This window comes from Corvus hawaiiensis, chromosome 1, assembly GCF_020740725.1.
Source record: "Corvus hawaiiensis isolate bCorHaw1 chromosome 1, bCorHaw1.pri.cur, whole genome shotgun sequence".
Classification (NCBI taxonomy): domain Eukaryota; kingdom Metazoa; phylum Chordata; class Aves; order Passeriformes; family Corvidae; genus Corvus; species Corvus hawaiiensis.
In genome coordinates this window covers 48,053,670-48,076,129 of record NC_063213.1, presented here as the reverse complement: position 1 = coordinate 48,076,129, position 22,460 = coordinate 48,053,670, and the positions used below count along the sequence as shown (strand labels likewise).

The 22,460-nt window shown below is 41.9% G+C and overlaps 1 protein-coding gene across 5 annotated transcripts in view; it reads right to left on the bottom strand.

The window, feature by feature from the left end:
* FAM126A (family with sequence similarity 126 member A) overlaps positions 1 to 8,088 on the bottom strand; it is a 47,766-nt gene extending 39,678 nt beyond the window's left edge. For 3 of the 5 annotated variants that reach the window (XM_048303496.1, XM_048303537.1, XM_048303526.1), the window contains exon 1: positions 8,011 to 8,088. The gene's annotated coding sequence lies outside the window, so the exon portion shown is untranslated. Of the gene's footprint in view, positions 1 to 2,272; positions 2,375 to 7,813; positions 7,837 to 8,010 lie in introns of those variants that run through there. The other 2 variants (XM_048303517.1, XM_048303507.1) reach the window with 2 other exon arrangements.
* Between the last annotated feature and the right edge of the window lie 14,372 nt (positions 8,089 to 22,460).

Sequence of the window (22,460 nt, the reverse complement as noted above, 5' to 3'; positions counted from 1 at the left end):
AGACCTACATATCTTGTAGTGCTAGAAGTGAGCGGTGTTTCTATAATTAATTATCAATTCAGAGTCCTGGCTTAGAGCACAGAATTAATGATTTACATCCAGGAAAATATTTCTATAGCCTAACTACAAAGTGGTCAAAATTTGTTTCTACAATAATCTCGAGTTTGTGAACTTGGGAACTTGATTGAGTGTATTGTGCTTACGAGAGGCAACTAAGAAGCCACTTGAATGGCACACAGTTGTGCCAATACATGGAAACTGGTCATTGATTGCACTTGTATTTGGGGCGCAGTGGACTCAGATGAACCAGAGCCGAAGGACACCAAAACAGCCTAACAACCCTTGGACACAACATGTTCTGCTTGTAAAAACTGTCATAAGCTTATGAAAGAAGTGTTGCAATGAACCAAGAGCAAAGCAACCCCCATCACACTGGAGGAAAAAAACAAATATAATCTAAGTGGATGGCCACTTTTCAAAGAATATCACATTTGAGGGGTGGGGGTTGATTGCACAGAACAAAAAGATCACGCACCCATCATTTAACATCAATAGACGCATTTAAAGAACTTCTTCAAGGGTAAGTGTGGCATCACTTGGTTCCTGCTTCATCACTCAGTTAACTTCCTATTCCCACTTTTGTCCGATCCTCTATTTACTGTACAAGCAGGACGTTCATCTAGGTTTCCTTCTTCCCATGACATCAAGTGTATCCACATCCTACTCCTACTGAATTTATACAGGACTTTTACTCTACCACACCAAGAAGCAGCTGTAAATGGTTAAATTAGTCCCTGCCACTGTTTCACTGGATTGCTGCAGCTTTGTGAGCGTAGGTGAACTAGCATCCACTTCTTTATCAAAACAGGACAAAATCTCTAAGCCACTTCTGAATACCACTAAAATAGGAATGAACCAAAGATTTCCATTACTTTCTTAAGGAATGAATGAATGTGTGCATCATGTATGCAAGGCAACTTCACAGTTTAGAGATCTCCTCTGATTATGTTGTTTTGGGTGGAAAATCATTATCATTTTTCCCTGTGCAGCTACAGTTTGCCACTAACAGTCTGGGAGAAAATATCACTGCACATATAACCACTCAATTCTAGTAAAAACCCTTGGTAACCAATGCAAATGCTTTAGAGACTCTTACATTTTAGCCTAAGAACAAAGAGAATAATATTGAAAATACATATACAAAACTAAAGTCAGTAAGGCAGCGAACGAAGTAGCAGAGACTGCAAATTTACTCAGCCAATCCCTAGCATGATGCAGAAGTGCTGGAAGAGTTCTGCTATATTTGTACACATTACTGAAAATTCAACAAAACTTCAACCAATTCCAGCTGAGACAACAGAATCCTGTTACTTCAAGCTGTATCATTGCAGACTTCGCAGAACAGATGTTTCCTTTGTTGTGTTTCACTGAGTAACAGAACAAATTTGATTGTCTGAAGTGTCTCATCACAACACAACTGTTGCAAAAATACCCCTCATTTACAGTACTGACACATTATGCTGCTGAGAAAACAGGAAGGGGGGTAAAGAAACTCAGATTTTTTTCCTCAGCTTTACAATCAAATATAAATCACATTCTCTTAAGACAGGCAGAAATTGGTAAATATTATACCAGCACTCACAAAGCTACAGATGCATGTGTAAGCAGATGTGCAGAATTACTGTCAAGTCTCTCACCTGCTCCTTTGGCTGCTGCATTGGGAATTTAGTTCAAAGCAGGGGAAAAAATGCAGGAGCCTATTAGTCTTTCTAGACCTGACATACAGAGTCAATATAATTAGGAACATGAGAGATGTGAGCGGAAAGACTGCAGCTTATTGAGCCTAAAAGCTATAACTGAGTAAAAACAGTAGCACGTCTGCAGCATGTGACATGAAGCAGGCAGGTCTTTCAGCACATCCTAAACAAAGTCAATAAGAAATATATTCTTTTAACTGAGTATATAGTAATTGGTTTAACCAGATGTGCTACTAACCACAAACCGTACGATAATACTCAGCATTTCACTGGCAAATCGAGTCTAAATTGACTGTAAGGAACATAAAATTGTTGCTTTAGCACAAGTACCAAGAGCTAAGGAACTCCCAAACACTGCTCCTTCCCACACTTTGATTACACTTTTCTCCCCTTCATCACAGAATACATGATGCTGCTGTCTACCTACTTCAAATCTGGAAGAAACACAATTTCCTTCAGCCAGCAAATACTGCAAAGGAGTATTAACCAGGGGGAAAAAAAAATTATTTTTATACCTGAAGATCCTTTAGTCTACTTCCTCAGGTAGAGATGTTACTGTAGCATACCTGATGTGTCTTACACAGCAGAGTGAAAATATTCACAGTATCCTGACAGAGAAGGTGGCTGGCGTTAAAAACCTGTCAAATGCAATTTTTTTAAATTTACTAGGTCAACTTAACGCTTTTACACATATTCCAGTCATCTCCTTTAATATAGCAAATAGTATTAAAGGAGTGAAAAGAATTAAAAATAGAAAATAATTGCTGTTACTTATGAGAACAGGATTCAACTGCTTGAAAACAAATCACAGTGACATAGTACAGCCTTGTCCATTAACCAGATGCTCATGGAGACCTTATATTACCCAGCACTAGCTCCTGTACAATACTCAGACTACTAGACAGCTTAATTTTTGAGTATTAGATATAATTCTCTACCACATATTTAAAGTGTAACGGGATTCTGCCCCCCTTCCTAAAAAAATGAACTGCAATAAAATATAGCAAAAGTAGTGAATCACGATGTTTAGTATTAGCAAAATATTAAAGTTGTATGCACTGTTCGTCAGGTTGAAATTAATGCCTTGCTGAAGCATAAATATTTATCCAGTGCAAACAGCAGGAAACCTTAGGAGACAGCATGGCTTTAAGCACTGAAGTGTGTTAATTAGTACCCAGTGCAGTTTCAGAGCATGCTATGCTATTTTTAAATAAAGCTTAGCTTCCAAATAGAGGGAAGTAAGAAAATGTAAAGGTAAAAGATAAGATAGCCTAAGAAAGCTGTCTTTAATAGCTATCAAAAGTGACCCAAATATACTTTTTTTTTTTGGCACAAAGTTTAGAATGAGAGCTCTTGTGCCAATCAGGATGGAAAACAGGTACTTAGCAACTTTTGCATCAGCAATAAGCACGTTTTACTAGCACTACTTTTACCTAAATTTCTTCACTATGCTTTGGTTGCTACACAGCATTTCATATAATCAGAGGTTAGAGATGGAAAAACAAAAACATACATCTGTTTTGAAGAGATAACCCATTTCCAAGACTTCATCTCAACAATCAGATGATTCTTCAGCATTGCTGGTCATTTATAAATTAAGAAGTGTTTCATGCATGCCCTCACTTTGCATGGCATTCTCTGTATACAAGAGTGATGATAATTAAATATGTGTCCAAATTCCATGTCCTTTATTGATTCCAGTTCTAATAAATAATGCTCCTAATAACAACTGTTTATTGAACCCGTCTGTTTTACATTTGTATACCATTTGTAAGTTACACTGAAGCCTTCCAAACAGAACCCTTAATTCATCACACAAACAACTACACCAACATCCTCTCCTTTCTGGCACTACAGGACAAAACAGGGTCACATTCAGACAATTTCAGGACTCACTTGGCCGTAAGTCATACTGCTTTCATTCACTATCTTTCCAGTTGTTAGCAAAGCATGTAAGTTCATGTGGGGATGTTACTAAAGAAATTGCCATAAATAACAGTTGCCCTCACAGACTCGGCCAAGATGCTATTTTTATTCTGCTCCTCTTGAACATGGTCCTGATTAGGGCAAAGGCTTCAAAACAGTTTCACCAGAAGTACAAGAAAATACCTCATATCCAGCACTAATTTAGAAATGCTATAAACTGAAAACTATTACAGTTGTTAGATCTTTCAGATGTAGGTTTGGTGTTTGGGGTTTTTTTTAATATTTAATTCAAGAGTATTTGAGTTTTCAAGCAAGTGAAGTTTCAACACAAATTCTGATCGAAATCTGATCTACAGAAAGAACAAATGCAGAAGCATTTCACCTGTCAGCCTTGTGGAAAACTTTTTAAATTTCAAATGTTTTCAAGTAACTAAATAATTCAAGTGTCAGTTATTTATAGAGAAAATCTCAAGTTCATGCAGAAGTACTTCATCTAAAAAGTGTGTGCATACACTTACAAGTTGTAGAGTAGAGGAAAGAGTCTGGTCATTGCAGGAATAAACATTTTAATGGCATGCAGAGCTTGAGCAGCAGCTTTAAACACAGCTCAGCAGCAATATGCAGTTGCTACACACTAAAAACATTTTCATACTTTAGTACTCCTTGTTTTCAACAACACTGACACAGAGTTCTGTCCTTATCCTGACACCTTGTTGCTGCCTTCCAAGATTATCTCACAAAGCATTTCAAATAAACTAATCCAATTTAAGTTTCTAAATAACTGATGCTAATAAAAAAATGCTTTAATTCCAACATATTCTCCCCTTCCAAATGTGCATTTCATACATCACCATTTCAATTCTAGCAACTGAGGACAGCCAATGCCAAAAGGGCTACTTTTCCTGGAACAGAAAGAAAACACAGATTGAAAGAAAAGATCTCATGCCTACAATTCTAATTTAAGTGGTCTTTTATGTGTATATATATATATATATATACACACACACTTGCACAATTAAACAGAACAGCACAAACAAAACAAAAGCTGTAATTCTCCTAAGCAGGGAAACTACAAAATTCCAGTAAACCAACAAACTCAAGTACATCCTACCAAGTAGGTACCAACACACTGAAAGACGCTGCCCATGAACTGCAGGTTTTAAGCATGCTGTATTTTCATAATCCCATGGAAGTCTCAGAGATTAGACAGAGTCACTCCAGTCAAACTATCTAACCTGAGAAGATAATTACAGATGGGCAGTCTTCAGTTTTGCACTTTGAAGCATATGCAGTTTGGACTCTAGTTCTCTTAACTTCAAGGAGAACAAGAGTATGCACACAAGGAAGGTCACAGTGTCAGGGTTTTCATTTCCTATACAGCAAGATCAGATCTCCTGCTTAAATTTCATGCACGTTGCTCCTGGAAGACTGACTGCTTGGTAACACTGAAGTAACACACGCAATGCAGTGATTCACAGGTGTAACCTCCACTTCTGCCAACAAAACTACCTGCACAGTCCCATGAGAGACCTAAGCATAAACTTTGTACCCAATCTTCCATTTGCGAGAGAGCAAGCATGCCAGGTTATGCAGAGAGCACATTTGTCAAAGGGAAGGGCTGGGAATGAAACCTGGCCTGGCAATTCACCTAAAGGATTTAAGTCTAAGCTCTTCCCAATAGAGGCTTTGTATGTTTGCTGAGTGCACAGGTGATCTTTGTTAGGAGCCCAAGAGCTACTGCATTTTAATATTCTCATCAACATAAACATTTATGCCTCATCTGAAAGCCTCAAATACTCCACCAGCTCTTAGTCCCAAAGGAAAGTCTGGGAACTGCGACTTTTCTCTAAGAAATCATGCAGATTTTGCAAACTGTGCATTTTCCATACAACCTCAAAAAACACGGTGTTATATCAGGCCATGAAATATATATTTATTTTCTAATTAAAATAACCAGACATTAGCCAACATTTGATAACTAAAAATTTAAACCTCAAGAATGAAAAGGTCATTTTCACATTGCATGCATTGAAGTCAGTAACACATTACGAAGACAACCTAACATTTAATTTAAGGTTCACTTTGACGACAAGTAATTTCCTGACATGAACATGCAGATGGTTCAAGATACTGGGGTTTTAGAGGAATGTGTACTATGAAACAGACTTGAACTCAGTGACTTACTACTAGGTTTGACCCAGCCACATGCATCAGCCAACAGGCTCTTCTCCCAGCTTAGAGTCAGCCCCACTGTGCTAAGTAAAACACAGATGACACATACCACTTGTAGTGCCCAGCCTTGCAATATCTCACACACATGTTTGTGATACAAGTCCTCACCAAATTAGAATCCAAGTGACTTAACTACCCAGCTATGCCTGAGAACTTGTCTCCCATGGACTCTCAAGTGAAAGCAAACCCGCCCATTCAGGAGACTACAGCAGAATTTCAACATGATTCTGTCCCTGACAGCCTTTCTCCTTGGAAGAAGCTTTCTGATTAAATTTAATATGTCCCTTTAAAACAGCTCACCGCTGCAAGGAAGTGAATTGTTACAGTTAATAAATTATCCCAAGTAGTACTGAACTTCCTCAAAATTATCATCCCTCTGATAAAAGGCCAACAAGAAGTGCCTTGCCTCAGAAAGAGATTACACAGAAGAGAAGCAGATGGGTTCTGTATTTCAAAATTTGCATTTTTACTTTTTTTTCCTACTATGGAGGAAAAAATACATCCAAAAACACTGCCAGAAGGATCTAAAATTCAACTTCAAAGTGTATTACTTTTACCAAAACTATTTCACTGATGAAACTCCAATAGATTGCAAATGAATTTGACCACATCATACAACACTACTTACTTCTTGTAACAAAAGAACTTGTTGAAATGTGGAGGGAATAAAAGTAAATCACCCTTGGAGGGGTGAAACTGTATGATCTTTAAGGTCCCTTCTAACTAAAACCTTTCAAAGACATTGTGGAAAGCACAAACTTCTGAAAAAACACTGTAGCGTCCAAGTCCATTATTGGAGGGAAAAACTGCAGAAAAGCCTTTTAAATGCCATGAAATGCAGCCATCACTCTACACTTTGCTTCATAATACTGATTTTTGCCTCTTTGCAGTGCAATTTACTCAAGTTGCCTTAAAAAAAAGTCACTAAATCTGAATTTGCAGCTAACAACCCTAACCCCAATCGTGTAACAGAAACTTTCATACTCTGTTCTTCTACAGTCATCTCCTCACGCACTGGCAGTGTACGCTAAAACTTCTGAAAGGTCGATACTAGCAAGCCTTCATAATCCTCAAGTACACAAACCTTCCCCCTGTGAACCTAAGGCTCGGGAGCTTTTTCGGCATAGAGCTGGAATTCAATTGTACGGGAAACAAACATGACGGCTGTCGGGATTACATGGGACAAGACAAGTCCAGGGGCACTATCTCTGCTTTCATCGTCACCTTTGAAACAGAAAGCACATAGAAGGTCACTTCAATTTAATGTGCGCCACGTGAAATCACGAAGCCCACGGAGGCACAAGCCCTGCAGCCTGCGGCTGGCTCGGGAGCCGCCAACTCCGCGGTTCTAACTGTTGCTGCCACCTCCCGCATCCCCGCGGCGGGCACCCAACTCCCCGCGCCGAGGAGAGCACCAAACGTGCCCACAGGACGGGTTAGGATGAAGGCGTTTCACAGCACGCCGCCGAACCCTGCCCCAAACCTCCCCACGAAGGTCTGCAGTGGAGCCGGGAAGCCCGCTGCTAGGCACCGCGCTGCCTGCCCTGCTCCGGGGACACCGCGGGAGCAGCTCCTTTGTCTCTCCCGCAGCCCCGGCCGCCTTCTCCCGGCGGCAGAAGGCGCCGCTGCCTCGCCGGCCCCAGACGCCCCGGCGATGCCGCCGCTTGCCCGCTCTGCCCTGCCGGAGCCGGACCGTGCGCGGGCGGTGCGCGGCGAGCGGGCGGCCAGACACGGCCGGGATGCCGGCGGGGCCCCGGGAGGACCCTCGGGAAGGGGGGGAAGATCGCAGCCGGTACCGGAGCGGCGCCCCACAGCCCCGCACCAGGGACAAGGACCCGCCCTGCCCCCGGCAACTCCGCCGCCCCCTCCCGGCCTCCCTCCCCGCGCCCTTCACCCACCGCCGCCCCGGCGAGTCACGGCCGCTCCAGCCGCGCGCCGCCGGCTGCCCCAGGGTGGGGCGCGGGACCCGGAGCCAGAGGGTCTCCGCTCAGTCGGCCGCGAGTTCCCCGACGGCCACGGCCGCCCCGTCGGGATGCGTCAGCCCCGCGCGGGAAAAAAAGTTGTCCCCGCGGGAGCGGTCGGGAATCGAACTCACCCTGCCGCCCGGCGGCTCCGCCGCGGCCGCGACTCAAACTCACCCTCCCGCCGGGAGCGGCGGCGGCGGGCGGGCACCGCCCGGCCCCACCGCTGCCTGGCGGCGGCCGCAGCCAACCGCAGCGCGCAGCGCGGTCACGCCAGCCAATAGCGCGGCAGAGCGGACCGTGCGCGCGCCCCGCTCCCCAATGGGCGGGGCCCGCCCGCTCCGAGGGCGGGCGGCGGCGGCGGGGCCGGGTGGCAGCGGTGGGCGCGCTGTGAGGGCGCCCCGGGGGCGGGCACGGAAGCCGGAGGAGAAGGCATCGGCTCCCCGTCGCGGGTGGGTCGGGAGCGTGGTCCTGGCCGAAGCTCTGGCGGGGTCCGGAGCGCTAAGCAGGGTCGTGCCCCGCGGGGAGATGCGCCCCCCGGGCCAGCGCCCGCTCCCGAAACTGCCCTGCGAGCGCGGGTGGCAGCGGGCACTGGAACAAAACATAGGCGGCAGCGCTTGGGATGGGTTCGAGAGAGTGGCTCCAGAGCTGCATGGGTTCTGCCGCCGTCCCAAATCACGCATTCCCCCCGGCCTGACACTTTTAAATTAAAACAGAGCTGGAGGCAGGAGCAGGGGGAGGCGGAGTGACGTCTGACTGTCCCAGCCCAACAAAGGTACGGCTGACAGCTCCACAGGAGATGTTTCCAGGCACCCTGATGGGAATGCCACAGAATTGAATGCCTCTTAATTTCCATCAGGCGTGTTTTAATCATTATTTAGATACTGAATTCTTATCAGCCTTCCCCAAGTGAAGCAATTGTGGGCAAGTCTCATTCCACAGCACTCCAAGGCCTTTTCAATTAAAAGTACTATTTTTCCTCCCCCCGTATTTTTTCTACTGAGTTCATCCTTGGACTGCTCTGAAGAACAATCTTGAAATAAAACTGCATGCCCCACAAATAGCTACTTTTGATTTTTACATCTTTTTGTTGCCACCGGAATTTCTTTGTAAGTATGCTTTCAGGATGTTTTATTCCTCAGAAGCACGCACTTCTGGTAATCTTCTGGATTAATAAAGATTAAATTAATCAGTAATCTAATTGCTCTGCGGTGAAATCAAGGCAAAGAGGCTGTGATTTGGCCTGTGTCAAATACCATGTAATGACAGAGCCTGAATTAACACCACCAACACTGTCACAAAGTGCTGTCCCATATGATTACTCATTTTAAAGCCATGGTCTTCTATGCCTTGCCCATGTTCATTTCTTCAGTTACTCTGTACAGGTAGATAATGTGTTCACACCCAAGTTTATTAACTTCCTTGGAGCCTTGAACCTGAGAAAATACCAGGTTCAATGCACTTCCTCAAGTTTTTCTTGGCCATCCTGCACATGGACATCAATATCATTCTGTCTGAGCTGTTTCTAGACTTGTGCTATTGTACCATTCATTTCCATAGGTATGTAGCATATTAATTTGTTGACAATAAAATGTGTTGCTCTCAAGGACCTTTTATAACATAAACCATAATACATAAAAATTGCTTTTAGAATATAAATGTCTTACTAAGCCATTTGTCTTTAGAATACTCCCACTGTGCTATGGTCTAAATTCAATCTGTCATCAGTTTCTATGACACTGGATAAAATAGGTCTGTTTTCCTGAAAAGATAGATACTAGTTCCAACAAAGGTTTAAAAAAGCTATATTATTTCACTAAGATGAAGAGAGACAATTGAATGACATAATCTTAGGAACAACCAAATGGAACTTTTAAAGGGAGATAATAAACTTCTACCTTCGAAAGAATATACATCTTATCACAGCCAGAACACTTAACAGTTTGGGGATTTTGTTTTTTTAAAGACCTTTGCCTGACTGACTTTCTCTGCATTCCTACCACGATTTCTGCCAACAACATTGCAGGCATACACAGCTTCCATCACAATGTCTTGCCCACCTGCTGCCTGTAGCTATTCCAGAGACCCTCCTGGTTTTTCTGACCCAACAGTTACCAAAAAAAGGCCAAGTCAATTAAGTCTGAAGAGAACCAAGTAAAAAAAATCCACATTTCTAAACATGATTCTGTCCCCTGAGCTGGTTTACTGCTCAGTTCTGCAGTTCTGAGAGCAGCGTGGACCAAAGAACAAGCAACGGAAGCAAAGACACAGCAGTGCAGGAGCAGTTTATTAGCCTGCATGCTCAGACCCAGTGTCAGGAGGGGGACTGAGTGCTGATGTGGCTTGTGACATACTGAGTGACCCTGATAATTGCAAACAGAGGTACTGAGATCACACTATCATTAGTTATTAATTTTACTGTTATTAATGTGTTGTAACTGTAATGATTACCAGAAGTAATGAATCATCTGCAAACAAAAGGCAGGCAAATTATTCTCATGCAGCAGCTAACTGTTCTTCAATGCCAGGTCACATTATCAAAAGAAAATAGTTCAGCTTGTATTACTTCCACAGATTTTATTTTTTTAACTCCTAAATTATTTTAGTGTTTCAGGCATTCTTAGCACATTAGCCTCAATATTCTAGATGCACAAAAAAAGTATGCAATAAATTTTCTTTTTAATGTGTTTAGATTTTTGTGCAGATACGTACACATCACTTACTGCAGTTTAGTCTTATGTTTAGGGCAGAGTTTTTTTGCCATTAGTTATCCATTTCAAACTGCCCTCTCAGAGGAGGACCACAAAGAATCAGAACTTTTGTTCCACTTTCAGAGCAGTCAGAACTGCTCAGTGCTGTTTCACAAACAGTATTTCCAGGAGGATCTCTTCAGATTTCATAAAACATTCTAATTTCTCAGAAATATAGTTTGGAATCTAGAGCTTCTGCCTGCTTCATAATTTTCAATCTCTGCCTATTCATTACAAGTTCTTATATTTAGATATATAATGGAGTTGTAAGCTTCTTTAAAAATAGAAATCCTTGGTAAATAAATACTTAACAACCTTAATCTCTGTCATATGACCATGTTCTTAAAGCTCAAATCAACACAGAGACCATTTTAAAAAGATAATGCATCTGGACCATGGGAAAAAAATAGCAGTTATTTCTAGTCATCTGATCTCAGACCAAATCTGTAGCCTAGGCCAGGCTGGCTGTGACCACAGTAACAGCACGTGCTGTTCCATGGATGGGAGCACCATTGTGGAGCAGCCCTTCTGTTTTGATTAGGATGGAGCAACACTCGCTGCAGAATTAAGAGCAGTCTGTACGCTTGATTAGAAATTCAGCTAAGATTTTCAAAGATGCCCAGAACTCACATTGCTGTCCTAGAGAGCCTTTGATTAACTCCCCTAATTGGGTCTACAAGGAAGCATCGAGTCGTTCTTCAAATCAGCAAAGGTCCAAGAGCTTTGTATCAAATGCAAAAGGCCCTCGTCCAACATTCTCCATGAGAACAGTTTCAGTAACCAAAGCATGTAAAAAGTCAGGAAGAAAAGAAGTAAGAAAATCATGCTGACCTAGGAAGAAAAGACAGATATTCTGAAATTTCATTTGTAATAGAAATAAGATGACAGCACTTTCTGTAAAAAAAAAGACAAATTCTGCAATTTTTATTTTAGGACCTCTGAAACAACTGACTATGACGTTTTGACAGTGACAGATGTTCAGTTTTGACTTACGGTTTTCTTCCTTGTATTCTCGTTTCAACCATAAATAAAGTATTTCAATAGCTTTCTCTTGAAAACATTAAAGAAATCAGTATCTTCCTACAAAATGTTACATATTATCAAATCCATGTTTAGACAGAAAATTGCTCCAGAAAGCGAAAAATCACTAATATCTGTTTGACTTTGAAACACTGAATATCTCATGGTCTCAGATTTCTCTTACTATCACAAAACATTTTAAAGGAAACTGTTCAAGAAGGAAGGATTCTATAAGCATTTTGTTGGTCAATTTAAATAAAGTCCTTTTACTAGAACTTCAAATTAAAAATAAAAAAATGTATATTAGCATAGAACTATATAGAAGTACCCTTTACTTCATCATTTATGGTAAGTTTTGAGGGCACCCTGAGCCAGGGGAAAGCCGGGAGGTCTGGCTGTGCCCTCACCGATAGCGACTCTGTAGGTGCAAAGAGCGAGCTCCTCACCCAAGGGAGCTAGTCCCAAGCTAAGCTGTACGGGCGTGCGGGCGGAGGCAAAGAAGAAGGAGGGACTCTCCGTATGGGTTCCACAAGCACGCTTACCTAAGGTGAAAGATCAGAGATGAAAAGCAGGTCTGAACGTAGTGTCCAGGGATTTTATACTCGGAGAAAACGGGGTGGAGAAAGGGGAGATAGCCAGTAGGGAAGGGCAAGAGGAGAGGCGTCTACAGGGAATTAACCAATGGGGAACACTTGTAGGCGGATAACAGAGAACAACCAATTGGGCATTGAGTAACACAGAACTTTCCAGAACTAATACATTATCAACTAAGGGGATAAATATTTATGAACTTATACATAGAACTGGGAGGGGACAACAGAAACTAATCAACTTACAGCAGGCAAGTCAGAGAGACAAAGGCTTGTGGGGAATTGCCCTCACCATGGAGGTTGTCTTTAGCCATCAGTGCCTGACCACCAGCGTTTGGATTTTGTTGTTTCCTCTGGGGTCATTGTGGCTGCAGCCACTCACACTGCAACAAAGTTTCATATAGTCTAAATAAAGATAGTTTTTATCTTACAGCTCTTACCAGTTGGGAGTTCTCCTGGCAACCTGGAGTTCTTACTTAGCTTTTCATGACAGTGCTTACACACAGGCATACCGCTACTATGGCTTGATTTGCTAAGACTGCAAATAAATATTTATTATAAAACCACTACAGTAGAATTAAAAACAAAATAGTTACTTTATTTTACTATGCAAAGGCTTTCCAAAAATTTAAATTCACATAACTCAAATTTAAAACTTCGTCTGACTTGCTGTTGGAGGTCAGTTATCTGAACAGTATGTTCCGTATCAATATTTTGTACTAAGGGATGATGCTTACAATACCTGAAAATACAAGATACTAGGTTCTGATTTTGATTAAATTTTAAGGGGAAACTACTATAAGGATTTGATAACAGAAAAAGCTTTCTCTTACTGTACCACTAACATAAGGCAATACTTAAAAAACATAGCAACCAAATCATCATAAACATAAATAATATATAATCTATCCTCACTACACAAGAGCTAGGATATCCATTACTTTTTCTTCCTCACACTTACAAAGCAGAGGTTAAAAGCATGTAGGTAGGTTTGTAAGCACAGCAGTTGACAAGATTAATTGTTTGAGTGGAAAGACACAAGCATTGCATCAAAGCCGGTGTAGTCCAAAATGTTAGAAATGAGCCCTCAAGGTCAGGGAGGGGAACAGAGGAACAACGTGGAGATTGCTGTTATGAGAAGTACAGTCAAACATACAGCATCATGACAGAACTGACAGTGGGAGAGGCTTTATTTGGGACGGGGAAGCTAGAAGGAGGAGATAAGGATCCACTACAGCAAAGCATCTCCTGCGAGTCCTGTGACACACTCCCCACGCAGCACTACAGTTCTTCCTGCTCAGAAAAGTACTGAAAGAAAAGCTGCTACCCACTGGCCTTCTATGCAACACCTCTGCTTTGGTATTAGCAGCTCAGTTAAAGTATCACAGCTATCTTAATTATCATGGCTGAGCTGGGTTTCTTCTCCTTATAACCACAACTGTTTGTAGTGCCTGACTGGGGGCTGCTCCTTGCTGTATACACAAGGAGGAGCGGGGAGGGCTGGTGAGGATGCTGTGAGAGTGAGAGAGATGAGGAAAAATGTTGCAAAGCAATCCAAGGATTTTTACGTTTTCATGGTTCTTCACATGCTTGCTAATTATTACTCCTACAGAAAATTCCTCTCCCGCCCCCTCTGTGCCTGGGCACGTTGACAGTATTCTGAGTGTGTGTATTTATTGTCTTGCTGCTGGACTACAGAAAATTAACAGCTCGGTTTACAAGGGCCGTCAGACACCCTGGCCAGCTGCATATCCTTTTCGTGAGAATCTCACAGTGATGGGCTGTTCCCCAGTGAGCAAGCCAAGCCGTGTCCCACCGTGCCCCCCGAGGGGCCCGGAGGTGCCCAGGAGAAGCCGTGTCCGCCTGGGGCAGCGCCCGGGGCCGGAGCGGGGCGGGGCGGGGCGGTGCGGGGCTGTGCGAGGCTGCCCGGCTGCGCTCACCACTTCCTCCCTCGGCGTGTGGGGAGCTCGTGAAGGGGCTGTGCTTGTGTTCAGCGCTAGCAGCTGACATTTCACTACTGCTTACTCTTGGGTCACGCTTGGCAGCTTTGCCTTTGAATCCCAAGGGCTAGAAACACATGCACAACTTTTTATATAGGAAGCTCTCCCTTCTGATGTAACCCTATTGGCCCCAAAGTCAGGGTGCTAGAGCCAAGCCTACAAAGTTCATGTGTCCTCTGCTAACCCAGAGAAGCAGCCTGGACACCCTGACACCCAGCCAGTGTTGGGAAGTCCTCATCACATGTACTGTGGTTGGCTCCACACAGAACTGTGGAAGCAGCCCGGAAAATCAGCACCAGTGTGTCTGTATAGAAACATCTTTTTGGTCTGACCCGACTCCACTGCCATGGCCGCATCCTACTCTCAGCTGGAGCTCTTCCAGTGCACAAGAACCAGAACTGGCTTAGAGACTCACATTTCAAGCAATTACCCCAGCAAAAGTTAAGGCTTCAATTACATTGCTAAGTTTCATAATCCTGAGAGAGATTAATGTTTATTGTAAAGCAGATAGGATGACAAATTACAAGCTAAGCTGCAAGAGAGACAGAAGGTTGGCATTAGGAAATCACAGAATCATAGAACAGTTTGGGTTGGAAGGGACCTTTAAAGGTCATCTTGTCCAACATCCCTGCAATGACCAGGGACATCTTCAACAGGTTGCTCAGAATCCCCTCCAACCTGACCTTGAATGTTTCCAGGGATGGGGTGTCCACCACCTCTCTGGGCAATCAGTTCCAGTGCTTAACCACCCCCATTATAAGAAATTTCATCCTTATATCTAGTCTCAATCACACTCTTTTACTGTAAACCATTATGCTTTGCCCTATTGCTACAGGCCTTAGTAAAAAGTTTGTTCCCATATTTCTTACAGGCATGCTCTAACTGTACTGATAGCACTGCAACTGCAGATCACTGAAGAAAAATGTGCAATTACCACAGTTTTTAAGAAAAGCTTAGGCATATTTCACCCTGCTTTAAGACAGATACAGAGAACTGAGTGATGTATCTTCATGATTATGCTTCTGAGCTTCTGGGCTTTTACTGTGATGCTTATTCTGTCCTCTCAAAGCAATCAGTTAGAGACTGAACATTTTAAGACTTAAGTGAAATTAAATTATAGTGCTATGAAATGCTTTTAACAGGGAACACTGTTAATGGGAAAATAAGTATTCTTTAATAGGACAGTATATGTAACAAAAATCTCACTTATTTGAAGCAGAATCCAAAGTGAACGTGAGCTAGGTAGTTACCTTTGTTAGCTTTTCCGAGAGATTATAGCTAAGTTTGTCTCCTGCTTTTAGTTAATGGCTATATCTTCACAGTTCTTAAAATGTTACTGTAGGGTTTTTTACAGTTTGCTTTCATAGATAGCTTTGATAATATAACACCCTACATTTCCTGAGGATAAAAGATATACTTTTTTTCCCATGTTCTTTGACAGTACCCAGATAAGGTGGTAACTTACAAACAAGTGCATTCTTTGCAACCCTTTCATTACCCCATTTATTTTAATAAAATTTTATGGGCCTTTTCTGCTATTTTTGCTTACTCAGAACAGCCAGACAGATGTCTGTTCTTGTTCTGTCAAAAGCGTCAGTTGCTTTGTTTTTATTAAATGTGTTGTTTTCCTGCCAGCAGAGAACCTTTCCACTTGGTCAAGGACACAATTCCAGCCAACATTCTTTTAAGAATGGGAACAATGACAAAAAACCTTGCCAATAAGAATTGCTTTCCTCTTAGTGTTGAGAGGTTACAAATTTGTTCTAATTATCTGGCCATTTCCCCTAGAATTTATGTTGGTCACAGAGACTTGCTTCAGTCTCAAAGACTGGACTAACAAGGAGAAGCAGACTCTTAAGTTAATCAGGCCATTAGTGTTCTGCTTTCTTGCTATCTGCTTCCCCAAAGCCTGCCATTAAAAAAAAACAACTTATTTTTCATAGGGCTATTATCTAGACAAAAGAGAACATTCAAATTATGTACTTATTATTTGATATAGCTGCACCCTGTTGATTTTTAGAAAGTCACATTTCAGCTCAAGCAGCTTGCTTCACTCGGCTCAGCTTGTGCTCTATTTTATCTGACGACATCTTACATATTGTCAGTCTGTCATGAAGAACACAGATGCAGCACTGGCTAAAATTAAAAAGGGACAACACTCACTAAATACATATCGCAAGTTCAATCAAAACTGCTGGGACTTCCAAGGTGGGGAAAGATGTCTGATATTTTTTTCTAATCCAGAACTTCATGACCTTTCTGAGAAACTCAGGTCAGCTATTGAACAATTGCTAAACATATTTTCAATAATATTTTTTTTCAGATTATGTAGATGTGGATGTTGCAGCCTTGCAGCCCTTATGCATGTAAAACTGCCAGTGACTGACTCTTGGCTTTTCTGGGGATTTGTTCTCTGTTGGAGAGATTAAAATACCTAATAATAATACAGGGTTGTGGATTTACTCACTGCTGAACGACCCACTCAGGCAGCTACGAACCTTAAAACTGACTGGACACCCAGCAGCTCAGGTGCTGACATGTGCTGAGGTGTGGAGAGATTCACTCATGGTAAAAACGAAATAGGAGGATTTGGGTTTTCCTTTGGAGAAATTATTTCTAAAGAGGATTTGGGCAGGGAGGGGGGTAGTAGAACAGAAAGGATGTGATGGCTTTGAGCAAGGGGTGTCATACACAAGAAACTGTATAGTTGAGGAAAAAAACCCAAAAATCAAAGAATCGATAAACTGAGTACGGCATGTGCATTCTGCCCTTATATATCTATACTTATGACCATCTTCAGAACATGTAGACACCACTGCCATGGACCACGGTCCTGTGTGGCCTGACTGGAGGCTGTGTTTTACTAGCCAACATGTTTTTCAAAGCGTTACAGAAAGGAAAAGCTCTCCATAAATGCAAAACGTTGAGACAATTACCTTGTTTTGACAGAAACAAAGTCTATTACTGCAAAGCTTTCTTCCTCCCTTGGCAAAGGAGATCTCATTCCCAATATCCCCAGCAGTATTCTCCATTGCCACGATGACATCTACTGGAGGGGATAGGGTTGAACAAGGATTTTGCTGTCCTGTAATGGCTTCTAACATCGGCAGGGTTGGTGTAATTTCACGCACTAAGAACTACTACAGTATTGAAACGTGTGAAGAGCAACACGACAGTGTTAGTGTTCCAGATATTTTAAACTGCAACTTCCTCAAGAGACACATGAGAAAAAAAGATTAGAAGAAACAATTCAAACCTCATCTAATATGTGTAAATAAAAATGGCTCACCTGGAGAATTTTAAATTATTATATGAAAAGAAACTTGTTAAATATCTCTTGAAAGATTCAAATATGCATTAACTGTACAAGTATATGTATTATTGTGGCACTCCAAAGAGATGCTAATCTGAAACACAGGTTTGTTAAAACAAAGGAGATATTAGAAATCAGTTACACAAAACAGTATAAATTAAAAAGAAAATATATGCAATGCTTTACATGTGAGGTTTTTAGTCTTCTCCACAATGAAAATACCAGATGTTGGCATGAAAAATAGTGTATATTCTTGCTACATTTTCACTTCATATTTGCAAATGCAAATAGATCTTCACAATAACTGAAAAGGAGAATTGAGAATTAGTATGTTTTCTGAAGCATCGTATCTAACTTCTTTTGTTGGAAATGAGTTTCTGCAATTTGTTTAAATGAAACTGAAGTCACTAACCATTCAAGATGTTCTCTCAAAATAAAATTTTTCAGGGAAGTACACTTATTTTCCTTTAAGCCCATTCCTCTGCCAGACTATGGCTGCACCTCGGCCGCCTCCTCTCAGCCTCTGGAAGTCCACCACCTGCATGAGGGATGGCATGTGCCAAGTCATTCTGTTATCCTTTTGTTCACTCTATTCTGTTCCTTCTCAATGGACAGGAGCAGAGAATAATGGTGTGGGGCAAATGCTGTGTGACAGCAGGTGGTGTCTGCCGGCTGAGTCTGTCTCTGGGATGTTGCGGGTGTGTGTGGATTCTGGCTCTTGCTTCTGAGTAAGTTTATAGAGGAATTTCCCAGGAAAGAAGTGTGCACATCAGGCCAGATTTTGCCATGAAACCAAAGCAAACTAAACTATTCCTGATCAAATAAATTTGCAAATAAATCCCCAAATAACCCAAATCCTCCTGATTAAATAAACTTCCAAATAAATCTGCACAAACACAGATTCACGGTAAAAGAGGGCTTTAATTAACAAAAGAAGTTTGTTTGCCTCCTGGGGCTCCTCTTTCTTTCTTGTGCAAGACGAGAAATAGTAACAGGTGCCTGCAGATGAGGGGGTAGTCTGAAATTAATAAATTCTTCAGAAAAATCACAATACATAAAATACAGAATTTTTTTTCCACATGAAGAAAATTCACTGTAATAATAGTGAGGTGAAGATAGAAGAATAACCTGAAGGAAGCGTTCTTTTGGAAAGTAAGAGGAAAGAAAATGAGAATAGAGTGAGTATCACGGGGGCTTTGACAGCAAGGCCCTGGATCTTAAACTTGGCAGTAGTTAAAGAGACACTGAAGGCTTCAAATGGCAAAATTAGACCTTGGTACTGACAGCAGTGTGAGATAACGCAGGACGAACTGGGACGAAGCAATGTCTGCAGCCAGCAGGCCAATAAGGAAGAGCACCATGTATGACCTGTGCTGAGCAGTTGCTTGGTCTGCAAATAGTTAGGGATCCTGATGTGCCCTTTGTCAAACTTCCTGAACATGCCTGTCCTGGACTCCAACTTGTCTAGAAATCAGAAGAGCATTGGCAAAGTAATTTGGCAGCACATGACTGCTGCTAAAAGCAGCCATCTACTGCCAAAGGTATTAGGGTTGGCAGGCTGGGAATGTGCTGTCACTGCCTGGCAGCTTAGGAACCAGTCACAAGCTGAAAAAACCCCCAGTAAATACTATACCTCTATCAGAAAGATAAGAAGCTGCTTCTAGAGGATTTTACAAAAGTCTTTTTCAAACTACTCCACTTAACCAACAATGATGTTAAATCACACTTCTAGGAAACACTAGTGCATTTTCTTTGGAGGATATCACCCACCTAGCTGAAGGAATAGTTACAAGAACTACTGGTACATGCTACTATCTAACAGGCCCATTCATAAAATACTACCCTTAGGAGGATTATACATCTCAAAAAGGAGAAGACAGAAAAGGTAAAATCACAGATATGGAGTAGGAAAAAGACATGAATGGAAGAATATAGTCCTTTTTTCTTTTTTTTTCTTTTTTTTTAATGGGGAAGTGTTGCTTATTAGCATTGCTATACTTGAAAAATACCTCTGACCCCAGTGTGAGCAAGTTTCTTCCCACATGCCAAGCCTCTAGTTATCGTCTTTTTAATGTGTGTGTGATGAAATGTCATGATGCTTCTTCTTCCTGCTGGGGTCCTGTCTGCACTTCCAGACTATTAGTTATGACTCCACTAGTCCTTCACACATAACTGTGCTTCTGTTGTCTCCAGTGTAGATGACAGAGGTGGCCAGCTTAAATCCTATGGCCAGCTTAAATCCTATGGTCTATTACTTGCATATGAAAGATAAAAATATCTCTAAAAGTGTGAAACTGTCCACATGTACAACTGGCAGGCTTGCCATTCTCCTGGCCTGGTGAGGCTATGTTAAGGGAGAATGCCTGAGCATTCTCACACCATTCAAGGAGTTGCACACACATGACCCAGGACTTTAACTGACAGGACTGAAGTTCCTTTACAGAGGGCAGCTCCAGTGAGCCAATGGATGATCCCTTTTGACTCCTTGTTCACACACACATTCATTCTTGGGTGTGTTTCCTTCTCCTTTGGGCTCAACCCTAGGTTTCCCACAGCAGAGTCTCAGGCTTTGAATTTTTTAAGAATAAATAATTTAATAGAGTGATACAGCAGCAGAGTCAGCTCGATCTGGGTGTCTTCAGAGAGGGACTGCCAAAAAAGACATCCCTGGGCAATTATACCCTTATGATTTATGCAGCCATGCCTCATGTGCTCTGCACATGACTTTCTAGTTCAATGGTGAACTGTGGTCTGGGTTGTTCTAACACCATATGGGATTCTTTCTTCATCTCCACACAGACAGGCCATTAACTGTTCTTATCTCCTCGAGTTGCATCTTCTGCTGCCAGCGGTGTCCTCTTTATCTTCTGGTTTCTGCTTCTTGTGCACCTGCTCACCAGTAGAGCATGGAAAACTAAAAAAGTCCTAAACCTAGGAAAAACATTAATAAGCAACAACTAAACCATCAGAGTGTTATCAATATTATTCTCTTACTTAATCCAAAACACACCACTGTACTAGCTACTAGGAAAATTAGTGAGAAAGCAAATTTTATTCCAGCCAAAAGCATAGATGAAAGTTCACAGCTTGTGGCCTAAGGCTTCAGCAAATCCAATTACTCATGCTAAGAAAGTAAAACTAAGCAAAGAGCATACTAATTCATACAATATTATAACTCAAATTACTCATTCTGTAAAAAACTTACTTAATCTAAACAACTAACATCTCTCAACAGTCGGATATATTTAAATTCTCTTCGCAATCTCTCTCCTTCAGTTTGTCTCCACAGGGAATTTTTGTGTCTTCTCGAAGGGTTTATAAGTCTTTCAACTCCTTTTGATATTCAAGGTCTCAGACTGAAGTTTGTTTCTCCTTGGAGATTGCATGCAATGTCCCTGAATCCTGCTAGTTTCACTCATCTTTTCAATGTAGGCTTGTCTGTTCTTGTGTGGGAACAATTACATGTTCTTTGTTTGCTCTTCCCACAGCCTCAGGCTAAGTAAGATGAAGATGGGACACTCAGAATCCATCCTGTACATAAAGTGTTTTCCCTCGGTGATTCAGATCTGTATTTTTCACCACATTGTTTCATCTCAGTGCTAATAACTTTATTACATACCCTCATTTTTTTCAGTAACCCATTGTAAGCATCCCAAACCGCTGTCATTCACACTGCTTGGATCAAAGGTCAGCCTAAATGTGACTCTGCACAAAGACCATCATCAATAGACCCTCGTTGCTGATGTTTTATTATGCACGTCAGACTCTGAAAGTCCTCCTTAGTAATCTGTAAATACTTCACTGTATAACTTAAATGAAGGTTAGAACTGTGAGCATTCTTGCACTGTTGGAGTTTCTTACTTACACAAATGTCCATACAGAAACTCATTTTGACTAAATTAAAAGCAGCCATATTTTTGTTTCCCCTGAAAGGTCCTGTTTGCTTATCTTTCATTTCAACACTGAGAATACAAACTCCTGAGAAAGATGCAACTTCAGTGGGAAGAACTGGAGTGCAACTCCCATGCAGCTGCCCTGATTAGAGAATGGGATCAGCACAATCTAATCTAATCTAATGTAGACACAGTCTATTGGAAGTAATTTCTTGTACCAAAGGTCAAACAACTTGCTCCAGTGTGATTCAAACACAGCAATGTTGGTCTGGAAGCTGGTTCTGAAGCCAGTGGAGATCATTACGCACCTTCTCCATTCCCATGTGGAGTTTCCCTTCTTCTTAAGAAAACAGAAAAAAGTAAGTCCTTGCAATCAGCAGTGACTGCTCTGAAGCTCAAACTTCTGCAGTGCTGGTTCTCTGCTTCACTCTAGGTTTGTGTAACTCAAGGTCAATGGGGCTAATGTTTTTAGACACTTGGTAAGATCAAGCCATAGTGACTGCCACTTGTAAAATTAAGACTATTTTGAGCAGCCCTTTGAACATTATAGTCACGCTTCTTGCTGGCCATGCAGGGCCTGCACCTCTCTGCTATGCTCCAAAGCTCCTGCATTGTGGGATATCATGTTTATTGGGCCCTTGAGATCAGAAGTTTCATTTCTCCTCTTACAACCTCATACTTGTCCATGGTGTAGCCAGTTCATCCAGCCAGACTCTTAATTTGCTTCACAGAGAGCTTCAAGGATCACTTACATGAGCAGCTGCTTGACAGCACACTCCTGCACTGCACAGGACAGGAAAAAACCTATACATCTAAAGAAAAACTGAGGAGAATTTTAGATAGATAGATGCAGTTGTTCCACTGAAATTCATCCAAAGAACCACCGTGAGCTGGACTCTCTGTTTTACTAAGTGGATACAGCTCTGCTGACGTCAGTGGATTTGCAGCTGTTCACAACAACATGAATTTGTCCTTGGATCTTACAATCTTATTGTTTGCAGGGAGGAGAGAGAAGGGT